This window comes from Mustela putorius, unplaced genomic scaffold, assembly GCF_011764305.1.
Source record: "Mustela putorius furo isolate JIRA1106 unplaced genomic scaffold, ASM1176430v1.1 tig00003923_pilon_pilon_pilon, whole genome shotgun sequence".
Taxonomy (NCBI): Eukaryota; Metazoa; Chordata; class Mammalia; order Carnivora; family Mustelidae; genus Mustela; species Mustela putorius.
In genome coordinates this window covers 5,698,637-5,724,478 of record NW_025422068.1, presented here as the reverse complement: position 1 = coordinate 5,724,478, position 25,842 = coordinate 5,698,637, and positions in this window count along the sequence as shown.

Below are 25,842 nucleotides of genomic sequence, written 5' to 3'. Positions count from 1 at the left end.
ATTTACCTTGTTTCTAGTTTTTTCTATTTACAAATCTTGTTGCTGTGAACATTCTTGCACCCATCTTTTCCTTTCTGTCCGTTATATAACTAGCATAGAATTGTGGGAACTAGGGCATTTTTTTTAACCAATTTTAGTTTTAATAGATACTGCCAAGCAGTTTTCCATATTAATTATACCAATTTATACTTTCACCAGCAGTGTATGAGAGTTCCCATTGTTCTCCATGCTGATAAACACTTGCCCTTGTGATTATCTTTAATTCTAGCCATTTGGGCTGAATAGTAGCATCTCATTATAACTTTATTTGCATTTCTCAATTACTAATGAGGTTGAGTCTTTTCCTATATTTATGGGTCATAGGACTATTGAGAATGACTAATTTTCACTTACTTATTTATCTTTCAGTTATTGGAGGCAATTTTACTGCATGCATTATTCAGCTCTCCACGATGTTTTTGTCGCTGTAAACAGACAAGTGAGAAACTTGCCAAAGCTTACTCCTTATAGTGATCTTATAGGTGTATAATTAAAAGATAGCAGAAGACACTTGGCCTAACCCTGGGGAGTGCTGTACCACCAGTCAGCCGCATTATCAAATTGCTACTGGCCCAATGAGTCCATCCATTGTGACAAGGGCTACAAAGGAAACTACATTTGCTGTTAAAGAAGAGGGAGAGTGAGGGGCGCTTGGGTGGCTCACTGGGTTGGGCATTTGCCTTCCACTTGGGTCATGATCCCGGGGTCCTAGAATCCAGCCCCAGGTCAGGCTCCCTGCTCAGTGGGGAGTCTGCTTCTCCTTCTTCCTCTGCCCCTCCCCCCACTCGTGCTTGCTCATGGGACTCTCTCTCTCTCTCTCTCTGCTCTCTCAAGTAATAAATAAATAAGAGAAGGGAGAGCGTGGAGATGGGGAGGGGCTATTTTAGACAGTTTTACTGGGAAAGTCTCTTTGAGAAGGTATTTGATGTGAATGTCCTGAAGGAACTGGCCAAATGAAAATGGATTCCATTGGACTGTATTGTGCACAGGGTACCTGTGATAGGATGAGATTGCGGTGCTGTGATGAGGAAGGGAGTGTGATGTCTTTAGCAGATAAAGACATCTTTAGCAGATGACTCCTGCTGCTGGGTCAGCACGAGTCTTCAGGAAGTGCCACAGAGGAACAAGGAGACTTCTCCTGAAGGAAGGGCTGGTGAGTGATGCTGGTGACGTGACAGGGTATTAGTAGTGCAGATGCCACAGAGGGACCAGGTTCTGGATCCATCTTGAAGATGGAGTCCAAGTACGTGGAGAGGGAGGATGGGAGGCCGAGAAAAGGGGAGGGACTGAATGAAGCCTGGGCAAGAGGGTGAGTGGGACTCACGTTTTACTGACTGGAAAAACTAGGAGAGCCTGGCGTGGGAGGGTGGACTAAGGAGTCGCCTTTAGAAAATGTTAGGTTTGAGATACCTATTAGACATCAAAGTGGAAATGTTGAGTGGGCGGTTTGTGGATGAGTCCAGAGCAAAGGCGAGAAGTCAGGCAGAGATGTGAATGTGGGAATCAGGTGAAGTTTAATCAAAGTCATAGATTTTGGTTAAGAGAGTTATGGATAAGTAAACATAGGAAAGAGGGAAAGGAGAGGAGTCGGGATTGAATCCTGGAACATGCCAATATTTAGCGATGTGGAGGAGGAAGGAAGAGTCAGCAGAGGAAACTAAAACAGTGACCCATCAAGTTGGAAAAAAAAAAAAAGAGCGGTTTTTGTTTTTGTTTTTGGGAGACCAAGTGAAGAAAATATTTGAAAAAAGAAAAAAGGAACCAGATGTGTCAAATGTTGATGAGAAAGGGAGTGAAATGGTGTTTGGTGAGATGGAGAGCCTCAGTCATATCCACAAGAGAGGTTTCTGTGCAGCAGTGAGGACCAGATCCTCACTGGAGTGGGTTGAGGGGAGAAGGTGAGGTGAAGAAGCATCGACTCTTCTATCAAGTTTTGATATAAAAGGAGGCGGAGAAATGAAGCAAGAGTGGAGGGGTTCACGGGATTTATGCACTTTCTTTAATGGAAGAAATAACCAAGTGTGCGATGGAAATGATACAGTGAAGGAGGAGAAGATGATAATTCTAGAAAATACAATGAAAGGAAACAAAATGTAGATTTTTAAGAGAAATGGAATTTTAAAAGTTTGCTCAACTGCAAAGGACACTAGCCAAAAGGAGATGATTCATAAAACTTTGACTATTTGAAATTAAGAAAATAGGTTTTCTTCCCCTCAGAAACATTATTTCCCAAAGCATGAGTCATGGATCTTCTGTTTTCTTAGTGGCTTTGTTGGTACAGGATATCAAGATACAAAACATTCAGATATTCATTCTGTATGCTGGTCTGAACAATTACCCAAATTATCCATGGCTTATATTCTCTATAGTTAAGCCATAAAACTGAAGATTTTCTTTCTTTTTTTTTTTAAGATGTTATTTGTTTATTTGACTGACAGAGATCACAAGTAGGCAGAGAGGCAGGCAGAGAGAGAGGAGGAAGCAGGCTCCCCACTTAGCAGAGAGCCCGATGCGGGACTCGATCCCAGGACCCTGAGATTATGACCTGAGATGAGGGCAGAGGCTTTAACCCACTGAGCCACCCAGGCACCCCAAGATTTTCTAATAAGTTGCCAGGTCACTATAAAGAATATTCCGTCAAACAACCCAGTAAAAGAAAAAGCAGGTTCAGCTGACATTTTGTTGGTACCTCAATGTCTTTACAAATCAGTTGTGTCACTGGCTAACTATCTCAGCAGTTTCAACAACTGTGAAAGTTGACTGAAACCCTTTCCTAGTTGCTTTTCAGAGATGTGCTAAAAGGAATTCGTGTGTTGCATGTGTGTGTCCCCTCCTTTTTCTTTCTCTTTACTTCTGCAATCTTTTGTGTTTCTGCCTAGATTAGTAGATGTGTTTTCTGTGATTCTTTTTTTTAAAAAGATATTTATTTATTTATTTCTGAGAGAGAGACAACATGAGCAAGGGGGAGAAGTAGAGGGAGAAGCAGGCTCCCCGCTGAGCAGAGAGCCTGATATAGGACTCCATCCCAGGACCCTGTAATCATGACCTGAGCTGAAGGCAGACGCTTAACCAACTGAGCCACCCAGGCACCTGAGATTCTTTTTTTTTTTTTTTCTTGAGAGAGAGAGAGTGAGAGAGAGTGCCTGAGTTGGGGGGGATCGGCAGAAGGAGAGGGAGAGAGACTCTCAAGCAGACTTCACACAGAGCCCAGAGCCTGGCATGGGGCATGATCTGAGTCAAAACCAGGAATCAGATGCTTAACCAACTGAGTCACCCAGGTGCTCCATGTTTTCTGAGATTCTTAAATTCTTCCATCAGCCTATTTCATCCATTTTCTGGACTCTGTTGACAAGTTAGTAAAGGAACTGTGTAAGCAGCACAGCTATTTCTTGTTCTATAAATAAAGACCATTATTAAATTTAATTCAGTGCAAAATTAAGAGGGAAAAGTGTGCAAAACAAAATAGCTTTCCCAGTACTTGGCTATCGCATACATAATTAGATGTTCTTTTCAAATATCAAACAATGACTATCAGCAATCTAGAAACGCTTTTTGGATTCTTTTTCTTTTAAGGAGCTAGTTCTGCTGCTTGTTTCTATTTCTTTCATTTTTCCATCTCTGACTCATCTTGTGCCTTGTGTGCTTGGTGTAACGAATGCAGTTCTACACCTTACATTTCCATTTACTCATTTGTAGTGTGTGGTACTTTCCAGGTTTCAAAGCTTTTTCTTCCTCACCCCCTGCCTCACTTGAACTTGGTGCTGATACAGGCAAGGCAGCTGCTGCTTTCCAAACTGGGAAACTGAGGCTCAGCAGCTAAGCTGGGTCCGAAACCCAAGTGTTCCGACTCCCACCATATTGGGAGTTATGCCACCTGCCTCCCCGCCATGTGTTTGCCTCCACGTTAAGCTTACCATAATTTCTGAAAGACTTTAATTTCAGGTTGGCTTTGGTAGGATGATCATAAAATTTAATTTCTTTATACTCATTGAAGAATTTAAAAATGTACTTTCTCTAATTTCACTATCCGTATTATTTGTAATCATTTGTTTGAACGTATGTATTGGAGATGGAGGTTACCTAGACTTACTGTGGTGATTATTTTGGCAACCTGTATGCAAAGATTGAATTGTTTTGTGTTGTACAGCTGAAACTAATGCAACATTACATGTCAGTTATATCTCAATAAAAAGTATATACTGTACATTGGATATGAGCTAGCCATTGTTCTGGATACAACAAGATGGGGAAAAAAAGACAGGTTCTTGACTGTTGGGGAATCTGCAATCTAAATGCAGAGTTTTTTTCCACTAGAGGGTGAATTACCAAATGTCATCCTTCTTGGATCAGTTGGAGGGAGATTTTTGGGGAGTGGCCTTATTGGGGAAATCATTTGTACTGTATGCTTGAGGTCATTGGTTTGGCTTGGTCAGTGGTTCGGGTTTCATGAATTTTCTAAAAATGGTTTATGATTCTAGTGGTTAAAACATGAAACCATGGATCATCTTTGAAATTGATTTGGGCTGTTCATTGTACAAGGCATGGATGGTATCACTCATGAAAAGCTAAAGGATTGGGATGTTGACATGCTTTAAAGAAAACACGTGAAATCCATTTCTGTTTAGAGATTTTGCTAAATCAAGACAGCGTGCTTATAACATACCATCTAATGATATGTTTTATTCATTGAGTGTCAGGTTTGTGGTGAATGCTTTGTAAGAACCATCTTACAATTCTTGGAGGGAAGCATTCTCATCATCATCTCCATTTTAAAATTGAGGGACCGAGCCTTAGAGAGAGATTACGTAATTTATCTGCAAAGTTTCAGAGTTAGAATTTGAGCCTTTGAGATCTAATTCCTAAGCTTTTGCTCTAACCATTATGCCGTAATCCTCATAGTGAAAGACACCTGAAGCCTTGCATTGTCAAATCAGGAAGGTTAGTGATGCATGGTAGAGTTTGGTTTACCTAAGAAACTTAGAGAAATTGAGAGCACTAGCAATACCAGTGTATCACAGAGAGCCCCAGATTCCTTGTGTTTTTGCAGTTGTAATACCAGTCCTTGGTCTAGACATTGCAGAAAGCACAGTTGACCCTTGAACAGCATAGGTTTGAACTACACGAGTCTACTTTTACTTACTACTTTTTTTAAATGAAATGACTACAGGACAGTGCAGGCCGTGTACAGTACTATCAGTGTATTTTCTCTTTCTTATGATTTTCTTTTCTTTTTTTTTTTAAAGATTTATTTATTTATTTGACAGACAGAGATCACAAGTAGGCAGAGAGGCAGACAGAGAGAGAGGAGGAAGCAGGCTCCCAGCTGAGCAGAGAGCCCGATGTGGGGCTCGATCCCAGGACCCTGGGATCATGACCTGAGCTGAAAGCAGAGGCTTTAACCCACTGAGCCACCCAGGCGCCCCTTTCTTATGATTTTCTGAACAGTATTTTCTCTAACTTATTTTAGAATAAGAATACAGTATATAGGGCCACCTGGGTGGCTCAGCTGGCTGGGTGTCTGCCTTCAGCGCAGGCCATGATTCTGGAGTCCTGGGATCAAGCCATTTTCCTTCTCCCACTCCCCTTACCTATATTCTCTCTCTCACTGTCTCTCTTTCTGTCAGAAAAAAAAAAGTATATAATAGATATAACTAATAAATATGCCTTAAGTAACTGTTGATGTTATTTGTAAGGCATCCAGTCAAGGGTAGGTTAGGGTATTAGTAATTAAGTTTGGGAAGGGGGCGTCCAAGCTATAGGTGAATTTTTGACTGTGCTGTGTCAGTGCTGCTAACATCTGCGTTGTTCAAGGGTCAACTATATTTCAAAAAATTGGTGCTACCCATTGAGAAGCTTGGAAAACTGTAAAAAGTCCACATTTTAGACGTCTAGTCTATTTTTTTTTTTAAAGATTTTATTTATTTATTTGAGAGAGGCAGATGTAGTGAAAAGAGAGCACGAGCTTTGGGGAAGGTCAAAGGGAGAGGGAGAAATAGGCCCTCTGCTGAGCAGCAAACTGAATGCAGGACTTGATCCCAGGACCCTGGAATCATGATCTGAGCCAGAGGCAGACGCTTAACTGACTGAGCTACCCAGGCATCCCATGTCTTGTCTACCTTTACAAAGATCTGTGCTTGATATTTCTCAAAACGGAAAACAACTCCATTTAGAAGTTTTCATAATTACATATAAATGTGGCCTTCACTCTTGCTTTCATTTTATGATTGTCTACTTAGCATTTGTGACTTCCAACCTTTAGGGTTTTTTTGTTGTTTTCACCAACTTCTTAGGAGTGGGTAAAATTCTGATTTTGCCTTGCCAGACTTTTGCTTTGGAGGCTAACTTCTCTAGATTACTCCAAGCAACCCATTGATAAAACAATGACTATCATGCTTTTTACATAGAAGAATGGGCAAGTTTGGCTTTGGTGCATTGTATAAAGCGTCTTGTCTACATAATCTCATTCATGTTTTTGGCCTTTACTATCTTCTGGACAAGGGGCTAATTGGCTTTCAGTGATACATTATCTAATAAATCCCTGTAAAAGGACACTTTTTCTTAGCTACTCAGCCATGTTTTAAAATGCTTCATAAATCATGGAGAGAAGACCTTGTTGCATTTGTAGGTCTTGAGCAAAAGTTCATTGTGGATCATGTTCAAGGTGAACTTGACCAAAGACAAGTAAAAATTTGAAGGATTTAAATAACACAGTTAATCAACTTTATTATATTTCTCTATTTAAACCCAGTAAAGAGGGAACACATATATTTTCCTCTTATGTTTCTAAAGTGTGTACAAAATTTAATTATATACTTGGCCTGCAAAAAGCCTTAACATTTTTTTCTTAAACTGGAACACTTGTAGGACACATTCTGACCAAAAAGCCAAAATATTAGATTTCATTGGTAAAACAAAATAATAAAAAACCACTTAGAATTTGAAAAAAAGCCTTTCTAAATGACTCTTGAATCAAGAGGAAATAAAAAACCAAGATTACAAATGCTTTAGCAATTAATGCAAATGAGCTCTCTTTACTAAAAAATCTCCATGATGTGAATAGAGCTGTACTCAGAGCAAAAATTATGACTTCAAATGTTTTTTTTATTTTAATACAAATGACTTAAACACTTAACTTAGGGAACTAGAAAGAGAATAACAAAATAAACCACAAATGAAAGCCAGAGAGCAAGAAATTAATAAACATAAGACAGAAATGGCTGTATTTTTAAAAACCTGCTATTGCAATTTTCAGATACACTGGACTTCATTAATTTAAACAACAAAAAAATTTTTTTAAACAAAGATGCTTAATAGATAGGCTTGCCAGATAAAATACTGCACACTAAGTCAAATTTGAATTTCTGAGTAATAACACATTATCTGGGGGGGGGGTATTTCAAATGATGTCCCAAATTGAGACATACCTGTACAAAAGTTATTTTTTATTTTTATCTGAAATTCATGTTTAGCTGTGTGTCCTCTATTGCTATTTGCTAAATCTGGCAATGTTACTAGTGGAAGAGAACAGTTCTTTAAGTTTGAGAATCTAGATAAATTAGATCATTTTGTAAGAGAATTAAAGTGACACAAATTGCTTCAAGAGGGCAAAACCCAAACTGAACAAAGAAGTGATGCAGAATGAAAAAGGATATTAAGTATCTGTCATCAGAAAGGCATTAGGAATTCTGCTTTCAGCCTTGGAGGAGTAACCATGACCAGGTTTAACCTTCTGCAGTAAAATTGGACAAAGTATATGGCACAACTATTTTTAGGTTTTGGACCACATTCATCAAACACCATGATCCTTGAGACAAGGGAACAGATGAGGTAAGCCCTAAGATCTTGGCTTATTGCTTGGAGGAAATATTCAGACATAGGCACTGGGGTCAGAAACCCAAGAAAGAGAAAGCAAGCTTTGCTTTGTTGTGGAGGATGGGGAGTGGCCTTTGAGTGTGGAGGGTGTGGGGGTGGGGGGTGTAAACAACTGAAGTTACAATGCAAAGTTCCAGGAATGAAAGTCCCTGCAGAGAAGCAGAAGCAGCAAGACCAATATGGCGTTCTGTTAAGGTTTTGCTGAAAGGGCATGAAGAGAAACTCCACAAAGCAGGGCAGAGGATGACTGGGGGTTACATGCTCAGTGATTCCTGGAGCGTGAAGCATCAGGAAGCACACCCAAATGACAGTTAGTCTTAGTACTGACTACAGTTGCAGATACCTTAGACCATATACACATACATATATTTAAAGATTTTATTCATTTATTTGACAGACAGAGAGAACAAGCAGGGGGAGCAACAGAAGGAGAGGGAGAAGCAGACTCCCCACGGAGAGGGAGCCTACCTGGGGCTTGATCCCAGGACACCAGGATCATGACCTGAGGCAAAGGCAGACTCTTAACCATCTGAATCACCAAGCCTCCCCTTGATGTCAAGTCTGGATCTCAGAGTGGGGAATTCAAGCCCTGTGTTGGGCTCCTACTTAAAAAATAAAAAATAAAAAAGTAAAAATCTTAAAAGAAAACCAAACCAGTATAAGACATAAATAACAACGACCACATTAAATACTAACTCTCTTCTCTTTAAATTGGGAGGGGTGGGGATGGTGTTTGTGATTCTTTTTTCCCAAAAGTTTTTGAAGGTTCTAATTAATGCAATAAGATAATAAAAAAAACTGCATTTGTGTTAGAGGAGATACAGTTACCATCCATTATATGCAGAAAACATGACCAGGTGCCAGAAAGTCAAATGGACCTCAGTGAAGTAGTGTTCAAACTAATAATAAAGTTCACAAAGGTGTCTGGAAGCAAGGTAAATATCTAGAGATAGTTTAATTATATCAGCAATAAATAATTAATTTAAATTAGCTTTTTAAATTTCATTAATGATAACAATAACTTTGGGAAATCTCAGACTAGATGTAATAAGAAACATGTCTTCGTGAAGTTAGCAATGGCATTTGTCCAAAGAGATTTAGGGCTAAATAAATGTAGCTTTTAGGAGGACATCTTTCTTAAATTTGTATTATCAACCTTCTGAAACTCCCATCATAACCTTAATGTAGTTTTGATGGGAAGTCAGTAGAAGGAGACTTGCCAAGCTGTTTTTTGTTTGTTTGTTTGTTTGTTTTAAGATAATTTGAAAGACTGTGTATGGAAGATTACTCAAAAACTTTAAAGAAATTTCAAAAGATTGAACAATTTTTTGAAAGTGATTCTATTGTGGAGAGACTTACCTTACTAGATATTGAGAAGTTCTATAATAATATAATTAAAATATTTTGGCATTGGTGTAGAATGGACAACTAAATCAATGAAAAGTAAAGAGGGTCCATTAAGATTAAAAAAAAAAATTGCATTTGAAATCTATGAAGCAGGAACATATTTTATAATATATGACATTAGGACAATTAGATTTCTCTTTGAAAATAAAAAGTTAAATGTCTAACTCATACCAAAAATAAATTCCATTGAATTAAAGGTTTAGATGTAAAAAATAGAAAAATGAAAATACTAAAGGCAATACTTTATTATTTGCAAGGTAACTAAACCTTTTAAGTGTGAAATAGAACTCAGAAATCATAAATAAAAACATTAAGATATATCACTATATGAAATTTTAAAAGCATGGCATGTTGAAAAAAAAAGCATACAATAAATAACATTAACAAATAAATGACAGGTCAAGGAATAATTTTTGAGTAAGTACATTTTTGATAAATATATATTTTAGTATTATATCAGTTAAATGTGAAGAGTTTTTACAAATCAATGAAGTGGAAACAATACCCAATAGGAAACGACACAAAACCTATGAACAGGTGATTTGGAAGAGTAAATTCAGATAATCAAAGTGCTATGAGAATGTTCTAATTATTGCTGATAATGTTAAGATTTGAATTTAAATGAGATATGATTTTTTATGTTTTATCTATTGCATTTCTAGTCATTTAATAACTTAGAATACCCAAGGTAGGGTTATGGGAAAAATAAGAATTTTCATGCACTTTAATGCTTACAAATTATTACATTTTAGAAGACAATTTGATAGTATCACATTTGAAAATATTCTTCCTTTTGATAGAAAAATACCATCTCAAGGTTTATTATATTGAAGCTCTTCTACTGACAAGTGCAGGGACCACCTGGATTCTTCTGTCACCTTCCTCTTCTTGGTCTTGAAGTCCTCGTACTCTAGGATCCATCTCCTGGGTGGCCCCCTTCTGGTTTTTGGTATTTATGGGTCAAATGACTACCCCACATTCTTTTAGATGAATCCGTTACTCCTAGAATACTTTCCATTCATAAAATTTTTTCTTCTTACCTACTATTATTCCCTTGTATATGATTTCTTAGAACCAAGACAGTGTTTCTAGCATTAAAGCTCCTGGGGCACCTGGGTGGCTCAGTGTTTGGGCCTCTGACTTCAGCTCAGGTCATGATCTCAGGGTCCTGGGATCAGGGATCAAGCCCTGCATCGGGCTGTCTGCTTCGTGGGGAGCCTGCTTCCTCCTTTCCCTCTGCCTGCCTCTCTGCCTACTTGTGATCTCTGTCAAATAAATAAATAAAATAAATTAAAAAACAAAACAAAACTAAGCTCCTGGGCTATGACTTCTTCATATGACTCTGACTACCTCTAAAGACGATGTTTCTAGCATTAAAATTAAGCTCCTGGACTATGACTTTACAAACCCTCTATCATCTACCTCTAAAGATGATGTTTCTAGCATTAAAACTAAGCTCCTGGACTATGACACAGAAGTCCTCTGTTCATCTAAAACCCAACTCAGAAATAAATCACTGTGACACCTGGGGTGTATATGTCCTTAGTGCATCCAGTTACTGTTAAACCCCTGGTGTAAATATATTTTAACCATTATATTTCACATATGTTAAGATGCAGAGTTTTTTCTTCATTTAGCATCCCTGGAATCATGACATGCCTGAGAATCAATGGCGTATTGTAAATGGTCGTGTTTTTTCCTTTTTTAGGACAACATAAGGTAATAGTGCATCTTATAATCGATGATATTTCAGTTTCGATAAATTCAGTTGTTATACATAGTTTAATGAAACTGTCAGTCCAGTGATATTTTATTTTGCTAATGAGATATGTCACATGGAGCTACATTAGAGACCTTGCTATTTTGGTTAATTCATCATCATTGTCATTTATCATTATTAGTCTCTTCTTAATCTGTTACCTCATCAGTGTTTTTAGATTTTTTTCTTCATTTGAAAGCTTTTTTTCTTTATTTTTAACCAAAAATTGATATTTGCCACTTGATAATCTGCTTTGGGATTATTCATGATCCCAGACATGAAAGTAAATTTGGGTTTTTTGGTTATCACTTTATTTAGCATTATTTTATTTAGAGTGTTGGTTCATTTTCTCTCTTTCCCCCATCCGACGGAACTATTGTTCCCTTACTTTGGAAAGATGGCTAGGAACTGAGATTCAGGTAAAGAGTTTTGAGATGGGCTAAATCCAGGTTACGCTACTTAGTAGCTAAATAGAATGGGCAGGTTCTTGAAATTCTCCCGGCCTCAATGTAAAAGTCTGTTCACTGCAGCGTTCTTGGGAAGAGAGGCTAAGGTAATAATACCTGTGGACATACTTGCTTAAAACTATGATATTTCTGGGGATTATTAATAGTCTCAGAGGGCACCTTCAACAATAGCTAGCTTTAACTAATTTCCCAGGCAATGACGCAAGGCACCCCACATACTGAGATGATCTAGGATGAGTTCCTGTATTCCTGCTGTATCTCATTATTGTGTCTTCTCATGCCTGATGGTCCCTGCTCTGTGTTCAGATAGCCTTAAGAGAAATGGAGTTACATCAAGGTTACATCACGAGCCTCTGAGAAAGTCAGGGGAAATTTACCTCTCTCATAAACGAGGTTGCTCTATCTTCAACAGATCGATAGCTTCCCCTGCACAGGATGTTCATTCCATGCATATTTCTCAAATGAACATTCTGCTTCTGCAATCTTGTAATCAGTCCGCAACCAGAGGATCAAGTACAAATTGCTAACCAACGCCAGGCTCTATTCACTATGCTATTCTATGAACAATGGAACTATAAGTCTGGGAGAGACTTGAAGTCAATCCCTTTGCCCTAACGCGTAATCACATTCGAAGCATCTAAGACAAATTATAATTTAGTCTATTCTTAAAGACCTCCCGAGGTGATTTTCCAACCTCTCTGAGGAACACATCCCAATATTTAGCAAATGATACTGTCACTGAATGCTCCTTTGTACCTCAATGAAATTTCTCATGCCTCAGAGTAACTTTTTTGTTATTTTTGTTTCTACCTCAGTCAGATGAGGTCATACTGACAACATACCATCTATTTGAGCTTATCACTGACCTTCTACAGCCCCTTTCATAAAGAGCTTCCTCTTGCCTGTGAGATGACATTCAGACTCCTCAGTGTGCCATCAAAGACCCTGTCAGAATCTGCCCCGGTTCTGTTTCTAGCATCTGTTCCTGACATGCCCCCTTCATGTATTTGTTGTTTAACTGTGTGAAAATGCTTTCCGAATCCAAGAATTTTGCGTTCTTTAACATGTCTTGGCTTCGCGCATACCAAAACGTCTTGGAGTGTCTCTTCTTATTTCTCCCATGGACTTTCACTTGCATTTCCGTAGTCAGCTCAAATGTTACCTCTTCTGGGAAGACCTCCCCCAGCCTCCAAGTGGGCATGACATTGCACTTTTGCCAGACTTCAGTTACAGTAGTTGGTTATTTCAGATGATGTTGTTTCTTGGGTGTTGGCTTGCTGTTCCTCACTTTTCTCTAGACTGTGAGGCTTGAAGACTGGGAATGAGTCTTCTTCATGTACTCTTTGTGTACAACAACGGATATGTAGTAACTGATTAATAAATGAGTGCAAGGAAAGAAGAGGGGAAGGAAGGGAGGGAGGGAGGATGGAAGGAAAGATGGGAGCAAGGAGGGAAGGGAAGAAGGAATGTCACAGTACTCTCCCTGCTTATCCAGGGAACCAAAAGGTTCTTTGCCGTACATCAAGAGGAATACAAAAACACGAAAGAGGGGCGCCTGGGTGGCTCAGTGGGTTAAGCCGCTGCCTTCGGCTCAGGTCATGTTCCCAGGGTCCTGGGATTGAGCCCCACATCGGGCTCTCTGCTCAGCAGGGAGCCTGCTTCCTCCTCTCTCTCTCTGCCTGCCTCTCTGCCTGCTTGTGATCTCTGTCTGTCAAATAAATAAATAAAATCTTTAAAAAAAAACAACAACAACACGAAAGACCTGCCCAAAGCACCAACACATTAAGTATCTGTAAAATTTATCCTAATTCAAATTAGCATTATCAGAATTTGCTGAAGAACAATTGCAAGTATGTTCATCTCTTTGAGAAACGTCACAAGAGATCTCCATTTGCCATCCCTAATATGAAAAAAACTTCACAAAGCCAGAACGTCAAGCACTGATGTTTTATTATCAAAGAGTGGTTTTCCCATTGGCCTTCCAGTACCCATCAGCAGGATATTATGTGAAAGCGTGTGGACGTTGGCCACCAGTCGCGCATCAGATGCTCACCATGAAAGCCGGTCAAGCAGCCTCCCAGTACCATCAGAGGCTCCGATGGCCAGAGCTCAAAGCCCGAGGTCTCCTTAACACAAAATGCTGGCATAGAATTGTGATATAAATATCCCGCACGCTGTCAAATGTGGTTGTTCTGATGTTATTAACACATCAATAATATAAGAATGTCCCAGGGAAGATCAAGTGAATCACAGCTGGGAAGGAACCTGAGACTGTGTTGCTGTGTTTGTTACCAATTTGCAATTTGGTTCATTTGCGATTTGCTGTTCTGCTAGAATCTTCTCTGCATGATATACTGGTTGCTATTATTTCTCCATGGTTTTAAAGTCTTTCTATAGCCTGCCTGCCTCTGAAAAGGGTATGTTTTTGATGTCATTTAGTTGGGAGTTGAGGGAGTGCCAAAGGGAAAACAAAGGACTTGTGTCATTTACACACTGGAAAAATCTGCTGCCTCTCTCCACCCCCATTACTGTGACTTTCGGTGGCATGAATTAGATACTTCGGGGATGACCCTCTCTGGACCCATACCTCAACTTTCAAGTCATCTTTCAGGACTCAAGAGTGTTTCTTAAAGGAAGAGACGAGCTATAGGTCTTCTTAGTAATGGAGGGCGTATGGTTTCTTGCACACAAACTTTTCAAATAAGCAGGCAGTATTTCTCTTCCTTCTAAAATTGGCTTCTGAGAAGTTAAACGGAGGCTGCTTTCTGCTCTATAAGATCCACGTATTTCTTTTTAGGAATTGTGCATTGCTTATTTTCCCCGTGGAAGTAGTAGTACTACTATCTAGTTCTCTAATGAAGTTATTACTAAGGTTCAGTGATTGATTTCATGCATCAGTCATGACACTAGCTGTCCTATCTGTATTCGCAGTGGTTAAGAGACTTGGGTGTAAAGCCTTGGCTTTGGGTGCCTGGGTGGCTCAGTCCGTTAAGCATCTGCCTTCAGCTCAGATCATGATCCCAGGGTCCTGGGATCGAGTCCTGCACAGGGCTCCCTGCTCAGTGGGGAGAGAGAAGTTGGGTCTGGAATCCTTTTCATTTATCTATGTCAAATACGTCTCATCATCACTAAAATGTTTCTTAAGTTGTCTTTCTGAATCGTCCATGCTTCAGGGGAGCATAAAATCCTCTGCACAGGTGGCCTGTGTGAGATGAAACTCTTGATCATGAGGTTCTATCACACATGTGTATTTGTATAGTTCTTTGCATCTCTTTTCTGACTGTGTGGATTTCAGTTGGAGTCAATGTCTTCTAATGTCTGTCTACATCAAAATAGAATGGGTATACGGTATCTTTTTGAGATTTACAGGGCAGTTAAGCCCGAACAAATTTCTAGCGGAGGGATTGCAAATGGAAATTAATGTCAGTTTTCTCATTATCGCCAAATCAGATATTCTCAGGCTTCATCTGTTGTCTTGACTGATAGATGTGGGACTATATTTATGAGAGCTTTCACAGATTTACTCATGAACAGACTTTCCCTCCCTCAATCCTTCCATTGCATTAGTAGGACAGCATTGGTTGTAACTGACAGAAACCCAGTTCAAACTAAAATTTTAGAAGTGGGGCAGTGGTGGTGAGATTTTTTGGTTCTTCTAATAGTCTAGGAATTCATTTCTTGACCTGCCTCTGGCACAGCTGGATCAAGGGAGTCATAACCTTGTCTGTAGGACTTGAGAACTCCCAATATGCCTCGGCCTGACTTTGCTCCATTTGGTTTCCTTCTCAAGCAAACCCTTGACCCTGTTGCTCTCAGCTTTGCTATCCGAATGGAAAGAGCTCTTCTCTTTCCCAGTCCTTCCAGGAAAAAGCCTCAGGTCTAGGTATGATTGCATGTGACTTGGATCATACCTGTTCCCATCCTAATTATCGCAGCTAAGGAATAGAAGACAGTGATTCACGAACCTAAGTAACATGCTAGTCCCCTAGGGATGGGGGTCAAGCACATTGTGAAAACACAGAAATTGGAGACAGGTCATCACCTCAAGGAATGATGGGGAGCTGTAACCGGAAGAGGAAACACGCTGAGCGGTCATAGGACAGCAAGTTTCCACTGTTACCTTGTTAGGTCCTAAAGTCCCTTTACTGTGAAGCCTCCTACCTTGGAGATTTTCATCAGGATTTGGGAGTCTTAGCCAGGGAAGACAAGGCTGAGATCTCTTCTTTGGGAGAGACCCAGTAATTTTAGAAAGGTGTAAATCTGATTTTACCCCAGACTCTTCTTCTAGTAATTTATACAGTTCGTGTCTAATTGTTTGCCAGTGCGATGGGGAGATTTGAATTCATCAGAAGGCTTTTGCACTATGCTGAAGTACCATATTTCATATTTTATTATTATTATTTTTAATTTAAGGGAGTAAATTAAACTAAGCCCAGGGAGAGCAGGCCACAGGGAAGAAAATTGTTTTCCAAGAGCCTCTCCGTACCAGTAGGTCCATATTTAATAATATTTAATAGCAGTTCATAAATTATATGCTGGGCCTCCTATTATGCAAAAATAGACATTTATTTAGGAATTCAACACGCTTTCAAGCAGGCATAGGCTCTCCTTTTCCTTTTTCTACTTTCTACCCTTCAGGAACTGGTATAGTTCCCTGAGTTTCCTGATTAGTAGCTTTCTGGACTTGACTGAAGAGACTTGATTTCATGCATTCATATCATCTCAATAAAGGAAATCCGTGATATGCAGATCATAGGTTTTTAACTATTGTGCTTGGTAAACTTCTATGTATAAATGTTTAAACATCCAGGAACAATTAAACCATGATTCGAATTTGTGCTTCAAAATCTGTGATCTCAGATGCCCCATGACCCACCTTCTCAGCATTGCTTGGGTGGCGAGCAGAGATGTTGACACACCATCCTTGCTTGGGCAGAAATTATTCCCAGTAAGGAAGAGAACCCTACTGATGGTCCTTCCTGTGACTTAAGATGCATTAAATTGAAGACACAGCTTTTGCTCACAAGGATGTTAAGATTGAGGCAAGAATGGACAATTCATAGGAGACAAAGAGCAGACACTTCAAAGAGGGAACATGCAGTGTCCCTGGGAGCATAGGTTGGTATAATCTCTTGCCAAGACAATTTATCAATAACTGTAAAAATTTGAAATGCAAAATCTATAAACATTTAAAACAATGCCAGAAAAAGATAAGAAAACATTAAAACAATCACCTCCAGGTGGGGAAGGCATTTCTGTGCACAACATAAAGCCTTTAACATCCGATACTTATAATTAGACTCTCTACAAATCCATTTTTTCGCATGATGGAAGAGTAAAGTCAAGGACAAATGGCAAGTTGTCATTTACAAGTCACACAAAGGGCTACTTTCCTTAGTTTACAAACATTTCTTACAAGTCAGTGAGGGGAACTCCAAACCAACAGAGGAAATAGACAAACTTGAAAAGTCAGATCACAGAAAAAGGAAATATAAATGTTTTTTTTAGCATGTTAAAATGGGGGGTGCCTGGGTGGCTCAGTGGGTTAAAGCCTCTGCCTTCGGCTCGTGTCATGATCTCAGGGTCCTGGGATTGAGCCCCGCATCGGGATCTCTGCTCGACAGGGAGCCTGCTTCCTCCTCTCTCTCTGCCTGCCTCTCTGTCTACTTGTGATCTCTGTATGTCAAATAAATAAATAAAATCTTTTTAAAAAATGTTGAAATGAGTATTTGTAAGAAGAGATGTTTTATTATGGCATTAGGTTTCTAATGCCATAATAAAATACCATTTAATTTCTCAGTTTGGCCAAGATCAAAAAGTTCCTTCATGCATTATGTGTATTTTGGTAAGGTGGGAGTTATGGGAAGACAGTCACTCCTAAAAAATTTCCATTGGAATACGAATTGGTACAACCTCCAGAGAAGGTGATTTGGCTATAGTTACCATATTTCACAACATAGCTACCTTTTGCCCCAGTAGTTTTATTTCTAGAAATGTATCCTCCTTTGGACATACTTGTCGTTTTGCCAAATGATGTGTCTAGAAGATTATTTATTGCAACATTGTTTGAACTAGCAAAAACAAACAAACAAACTGGAAATAACTTACAAATCCATCAAAAAGGGACTGGCTGAATTAAATTATGGCATATCCCTCTACAGGGGTGAGAAAGCATGAGAGCCTCTTTACATGCTGACATATAGCCATATAGCCAAGATCCATGGCTCAGTGAGAAAAAGGGAAGGTGTAGAATGTTGCATTTCTTGACTTACAGATAAGAAGTAGGTAACAGAAGTGATGGAAACAGAATGGCTTTCAAACAGTGGTATTCAGGAAGCTTACATTTTCCTAAATACACTGTTATACCTTTGTGCTGTTGTACTATGTGAATATACTCAATCTCTAGAAATTAATATAATTTAAAAAAACCCAGTAAAATGCCTACATGAATTCATGAGGCAGTTCTACCACTAATAATCAATCTAATAGCATAGTTGATAATTGCAAATCACAGCCCAGCAGTTGCTCCAGTAGTCAGAGTGGTGGTCTGGAATGTCCTTCAAGACCTAGTATCTGGGGTACCTGGGTGGTTCAGTCAGTTAAGCATCTGCTTTTGGCTCAGGTGATGAACCGGAGTCTCAGGGTTCTGGGATGGAACCCTGCTTTGGGCTCTGGGCTCCATGCTCAGTGGGGAGGTTGCTTCTCCTTCCCCTTCTGTCCCCCACACTTGTGTTCTTTCACTTACTCTTTCTCTACCTAAAATAAATAAATAGGAGCACCTGGGTGTTTCAGTCATTAAACATCTGCCTTCGGCTCAGGTCAGTTCCCAGAGTCCTGGGATCGAGCCTCACTTCGGGCTCCCTCTTCAGCAGGGAGCCTGCTTTTCCCTTTCCTTCTACTGCTCTTCCTGCTTATGTTCCATCTCTGTCAAATAAATAAGTTCTTTAAAAAATTAAAATAAAATAAATAAAATATTTTAAAAAGAGGGAGCAGACACAGTGTTCAATTAAAAACTAAATGCCAAAGCAAACTACAGGAAAAACCTATGGTATATTCCCTTCATGGGAAAAAAGAAACATGTATATAAACAGTTAGTGTAGGGATGGGACATCCACGAGCATGAAAAGAAACACAGGTATTTAACAGTGATAGACTCTGGGCCTGTAGCCTGGGGGACTCTTGCTTTACAGTGTATCCCTTTATATACCCTATGAATTTTCAGTTCCCTTGTCAAGATAAAAATTAGTTCAACAAAAAGGGAAACATAAAGGCAAGGACAAACATGTAGTTTTATCAGTCTGTGAACAGCTGAATTGACCTTCTGGACCAAGAGAGGCATGCCAAGTTAAAAATCAATGTCAGAGGAAAAGCTGAGCTCACAATGTGTACGGCTGGAGTCCCAGAGACACATCTTTAATTCCAAAATGACCAAATAGACGTGGCAATCACAGATGATCGATGGCTTTCCATTTGGAGCAATGATAGGCTGAAATTTAAGAGATATTCAGCTGTAACAATTTCCTTTTCATAGAAAATGTTGTACTTTTTGTGGAATTTGGCAGATTAAAAAGAAAAATGTTAACTTTTCCATGTTGCCTGTTCCGGAAAAAATTCTGAAATATTCAGAACACAAGAAAGGCATGCAACAAGCACAAGGGCATTAAAGAAATTCTTGGGCAGATGTATCTGAATCCACTTCATATCGCTGATGTCCTTGGCGAGTGGGGGAGCCAACAGCTGGCTAAATGCCTCCCCCACTGCAGCTGGTCTAGGGATGTGCCTTAGCTTTCACTTTCAAGAGGAGGAGAGAGCAGGATGGTGGGAAGTGAGGGTCAGATGCCAAATAGAGGAGGGTCTGAAAAGCACTCTGAGCCTACCTGCAGCAGGAGCACTCCATTTGGGGGGAAACCCAGAGATGAGGAAAAAAGGTGTGAAAATAAGAGTTCGGGCAACATTTGCTGCACGTCAGCTGTCACTTGGGTAAAATTCTTGTCAGTCAGAGCTTGTTCGTGCTCCCTCTCCTGTGAGAGAACTGTGTCCAAGTCTGGCGTTCCTAAGAGGCATGAAATAGGGACACGTCCGCTCTTTAAATGTTGACCATTCCTCACATTACCTGCTCTTTTTAGTCATGAGTTTCTTTCCTTGGGCCTCTCCCATCCTTAGACTTTGACCTGTCTTCTTCCTTCTTGTTCTAAGATGGAGTCCGACCACAGATTCCTCGACTTCTAAGGTGAATGTGTGGGACCGTCCTGCCCCACTTCCATTCTTTCTTCTTCTCTGAGCCTTGGGGAGCCATCTCCTTCTTCTTGTTCAGTCTGTGTAGTTCGGGTAGTAGACCTGTGAGTGCCCCAGTACCCCTGGGCCACAGTGATTGGTTTATAACCAACTGATCTTAGCATCCTGAGAGACCGTATCTGGGACATGTTCTTTCCCATTGAATTTGAACTGAGCAGGATGTGAGCTGGATCAGTCAGGCTGTCCCACATGGGGTCTGAAGGTGAGGGGCGCATCCCTGATAGCAGAGCCAGAGATGCAGAGAGACCAGATCCACAGGCACTGTGTGATGGGTGAACCTGGCTGGGTCCAAAGCCACATGGATGTTTTGGCTCTAAGAGTCCCTGAAACCCAATTCCCTTTTCCCCCTCCTGTTTCCTTAGGTGGGATTGGGTTTTCAGTCATCTGCAGAAGAGGGAACTCTGGCTAACATCCCTCCTGTGGGGATAATCAGAGTCCTAAATGTGGGTCTTTACTTCTTCCTGTACACCTTCATCTTTGTTAGCTCATGGGTTCTGCCAGCAAGCCTGTACAATAGTCAGGACAGTATATATTAAATTCCATTTATATTAGGGGGCATTGAGGCTCATACAAGTTAAATGACTTGCTTGGGATTATAGCTGGTAAGAAATAAAGCCATGACTGACCCTTCTCTTGGGCATTGCTGGCTTGTAAGCTCTGAGGCCTTCTATTCACCTCAGAAGGTAGGCACTGGGGGCCCTGCAGGCTCAGCCTGAAAAGTGTCTGAGGTGTGGGTTGGGGGAAGCAGAAAAAGGAGCCTTCTGCTGATTAAATGGGAAACAACCTGCTTCTCATCCCAAACAAGGGCCAGCGTAGAGGTTGGAAAAACCTCAGAAAGAAACCATACCCAGGTAAGGTGGGCACCAAGGGGCAAAGCCATGGACAGGGAGGCTGAGGGAAAGTGAACTTCCTTGGCCGCAAAGTGGGCTTGGGGGAAGGAGGGGAGGGAGAAAGCACAGGTGATGATATTTCCGCGACTCTGCTGCCATCCTTGTGAACATCTTCTCAGATGGGAGCTCCATGCCCTGCGGCTTGCCACTCAGAGCTCCTGACCTGGTTCTTCCACATCCTGACTGTCCCCTCCCCTGCACGCCACTTACCTCATCTTTGCCTGGTGTCTCCTGTGCTCAGGAATGATAGAAACATTAGCATGCATGATGGTTACAAAAGAATGGAATAGGAATTATTTCCATGTTTCTCTTTTGTAAAACCAGAGGAAGGAAGCCATTTTATGTATTACAGCAAGGTGAAATTCCTGGATGAGGTTTGAAATCTTCTCTCTGCATTTATCACTGTCTTTGGGACATGGGGGATTCAGGACCTCAGGCACCAACCTAATTTCAACAGCTGGGTTAGAGAGTGAAGTGGAAGCAGTGCTAGTTAGCGTGTTCTGTAAGGAAGATCTCTATTTTTTTTTCTTTTAAAAGATCACCCCCACTGCATAAGTGATCAGCGTTGGTTCAGAATTTTGTGGGGGCCCAGAGGAAGCGGCAGGGTCAACGGTGAGCTCACCCTCCCTTCCCCTCCCACACCTAACCCCTGCCGACCCCTCCAGCAGCCCATAGTGTTTCTTCTTCAGGATGTGGCAGGTAGTTTGTCACGCTGATCTTAATCAGATCACTGTGTAATTATGGAGGGACTGTCAGGGTATTTTCGGTTGTCATCTCCTAACAAAATGCAGATCGCGTGGCATGTATACATAGAATTACTCTGTAATTCAAAGTAAATTGACATTTAATTTCAATTTAATTACACAGGAATTACAGACATGACAGATACAGTCTAATTAGGAAGCCAAAGTAGAAGAATCTGTTTATGGAATGAAAATCCATATCGTGTCACACTTTCAACAGAATCAAAATAACTCCTATGCATTTTTGTAGAGCATATGTAATAACGAGCATGGCCCTAAGAATTAAAGCCATAATTCTGGCCCATCTACTGGTACCTGTATGTATTTCCTCCCTTGCTCGCTCTCTCTCTCTCTCTCTCTCTCTCTCTGTCTCCCTTTGACCCTCCATGTCTTCATCCTTGCACTGACTGAACGTGCTTCCTGGGGCCCCCATTCATCAGGCTCTGTACTGGACCCAGGTGTGGAAGGCCAAGGGAAGCGAGACAGTGTTGTTGCCTTATGGGGTTTACTCTACTCGTTCTATCCTCTTCTTCTAGGACCTCTCAAGCAGGCCACTGGGCAGCTACATGGGCAGTGGGCCCAGAATGCTTGGCTACACATGCCGGGACTCCTCAGGAGGCAACCATGTGGGGAGGGGCAGGAGTACGTGGGAAAGGGTACTGAGCCCATTTTGTGGTGGTTTTACCCTCAGGATGGTTTCGCCTAAACTCGGGGTCTCCCTCGCTTTCTCTTCTCTTCTGGTGGGTCTTTGTTTTTGTTCGTTTATTTTTTTTTTTTCCCTTCTTCTCATCTCTGAGCTCGTACAAACTACGTGATAGTCTGGCCAAGTTCTTGCCTTCCCAAAACCCAGGCCCATCAACCTAATGGGACAGTAGAACTCTCTTTCCAACTCACTAATGTTCTTTAACCTAGCTTGCTTTTGTTGTCCCCGATCCTTCCCCCCTTACTCACTTATTGTGATAATGCCGACCATGGATATAATACTTGACACTTTGTAATAGGCTCTCCCTTACACTATCTCATTTGATCCTTCAGCACAAGTCTGTGAAGAAGTCAATATTTCTATTATATCCAGTTTACACATGGGGAGTTCAATAACCAGACTTTCATCCCCTCCTGTGGCTTATTCGCCAGAGTACTGGTCTCAGACTCAACTCTTCTTCTTCCTTTTTTCTTTCTTTTAAAGATTATTTATTTAAGAGAGAGAGAGATCACAAGTAGTCAGAGAGGGGGAAACAGGTTCCCTGCCCAACAGAGAGCCTAATGTGGGGCTCGATCCCAGGACCTTGAGACCATGACCTGAGCCGAAGGCAGAGGCTTAACCTACAGAGCCACCCAGGAGTCCCAGACTCAACTCTTTTTGATGCCAACTTGGTTCTGAGGCCATCAGCTTCATGTCTTGCATTGATGACCCTTTACGTTATTCCTCCTGTTAGCTCATCTGTCACCTTTAACATATAACCGATGCAATTTATTTATTTATTTTTTTACATTTATTTTCCCAATTTTTAGTAACATGGGTCATTTTTCTTTCAAATATGAAAATAATTTATTTTTTTAAAAGACTTTTCTTTATCTCACAGAGAGAGAGAGAGCACAAGCAGGGGGACCGGCAGGCAGGGGGAGAGGGAGAAGCAGACTCCCCACTGAGCAGGGAGCCTGATGCAGGGGCTCTATCCCAGGACCCCGGGATCATGACCTGAGCCGAAGGCAGATGCTTAACTGACTGCGCCACCCAGGCGCCCACTTAAATTCATTTATTTTAAATGAGGCCTTCACACCACTGCCTCAGTGGACAACTAGTTTCCCTTGGTAGAGAGAGGTCCCCATTCATCCACATAGGGCAGAAAGCGCACTTCATCTCTCAGTTGGAGGTAGTTACTGTGGCTTGGCCGCAGTTGTGAGCCTGACCCTTCCCTCAGCCAGAGCCAGAGGGGTGTGAAATGTCTACTACGACTCAGCAGAAACTTTGACTTGGTGGAGTTGGAAGCCCTGAAAAGGAACTGAAAATGAAAGTGAAAGCAGAGAAGAGTTTTCTCAGTGTGCACTCAAGATTTTTTCATGTTCTGTGTCTTTGTAAAAACACACAGATGCCCCCTTTCTGTCCTGTTGTGTTTCCCATGAACTCAGCTCTACTTGTGTCTACACAGAATACCCAGAAGGTCACGTCCCCTTTGTGAGGTGTCACCGACGGACACTCACCGACATAGCGTTCTTGGTGCTGCAGGACAGGCCCAATGGCCGCAGCCCCACACTTTCGGGGGGGGGCGGTACGAGGGGATTATTCTCTTAGATTTCTTTTAGACTTTGTGCAGACTTGTGTCTCTTACAAAGAAAGGTACCTTATCGAAAAAACACAGGCATAAGAAAAAACGGGCTCCTCGAGTGTTCTGGAAACCTTCATGGGCTTCCTTCGCCTCCCCAGACTTAGATTTCAGCCTCCCGTCAGTTAGAAGGTCGGATTTGGTTTGCTTATGGGAAATGAAAGTCCCCCATGCTAAGAACCGGAGCATTTTGAGAAGGACATCAAGCATCTCCTTGAAAACACATCTTGATGAAATGGAAATGATGATATAAATGAATCAAACCCAGTGGATTAATCACATCATTAACATATCAATCATCAACAAGTGGAGTTGATAAAAAAAAAAAAAGGAACTGCTCCCACACATATCTTGGAAATTCATACATTGTGCTACTTTAAATCGTTTCTAGAACCAAGCAGATGTACATAGACCAATAATAAAACGACAACAATCGGGTCCCTTATTGTAATTGCAGGTCTTTAGGTGAAGAATAGAAGTACATAAGGCTTCTTCTGCGGGACCACAACCGCTGTTCCTGGGATCCTTACTCCTTGTTCAATTGCTGTCTTAACCTCGTGGAAATGAAGTCGAGGAGGAGGCGAGCCACTTCAGAAAACACACAGAAGATTCATCCTCACCTCGCAGGTGATAAAAATCTAAGGATGCACTGCTCTTCCTCTGCATTTTCATCAGTTTAGAAAGAGTGTGTGCAAACAACACATCTGCTCATGCAAGGGGTGAGCCCATCAAAAAGAGATCAGAGGCAATAAGAGCATCTCTGCCAGGTACAGGACCTGGGACTCTGCAAAGAGACAGAAGCATGGTGGATAGAGAGCAAGGAAAGAGCACATTTCCACAAAGTAGGAAGCGATTCACCATGTCATGCACCCCCTGCCTTTGGGATTAGGAAGGAAATCCATGCTTCTGCCCTGTGCCAGGGCTGGTCCTGCCCACCTCTGTGCAGAGCATGGAGTCCAGGGCGGGGGAGAGGGGGCAGGGAGTGCCTCTCTCTGATACTGTCTGGTGCTGAAGGGCAAATTGTCAGTAGCGGGAACTGGGAGCTCCAAGAGCTCACCGTGGTGGTTCCGTTATAATCAGAACTGTCGAGTGGGTTTTTGTGGGATCTCCATAATCCCTTCTTACTTGGTAGCTTCCTCTTTTCAGACTCGCTCTACAGCTTGGTTACCCTGAAGAAAAGATGCCCCATTCTCTCTGGATCAGAGGCTCTTGCCTCCCTGTGTCTCAGTCCTCTTCAGGAAATATCCATCCATGCCCTGTGTCCTATTGCTGAAGAGACCAAAGTTCAGGGGGACCACCTGAGACACCTGCAGATGCTCTCCCGAGCAGTAAAGTGGAAGGTACTGCTGACCTCAGAGCTTGCTCAAGTCAAACACATCTGTGGGGAGGCTTCCACCATCTTCTCCTGGCTCCCAGTTTGAAACCCTTGCCAGGTCTGGTAAAGAATCTGATAAAGATAGTGGGATTAAGGTTTTAATGAGTATGATTGACCAAACGTGCTATCTCTCCGTATGGCCCCCATTCAGCACCCTCCTCCTGCGCCCCTAGATAAAAAGGATTTGCATTCCGAAGAAAGAACCAGTCATCTGAAGGCGAAATGATGTGTGATGGGTGTATGCGGGACACGAAGGCAGGCTGAGAAAACAATATGCACTTTGATGTCACAAACACACCACGGAAAGCAAAGTAGGGGCATTGACCTTGAAGTTGCACTCCCATTCTCTTCCTTGTATGGCAGCTGCTACTCAGGGCACCTTTGCTTGCTGACCCTGGAATCATCAGCCCAGCATGGCACTCCTGGGAGTCACACTGAGTACTTGGGATTGGCAGGGAGGAGAGGCATTGTCAGCACTCCAGGTGCTGCTTGGGGAGGGAGGTCCTTGGAAGTTCACTCCAGAACTCCTCAAAGGCCTGGATAACTCTCCAGCTCCACCGAGAGAGTCCCCTGTTAAGAAATCTCTTACACTGCAGGCGCCTGGCTGGCTCAGTCCATGAAGCATCGGACTCTTGCTTTTGGCTCAGTATGATCTCAAGGTCATGGGATCG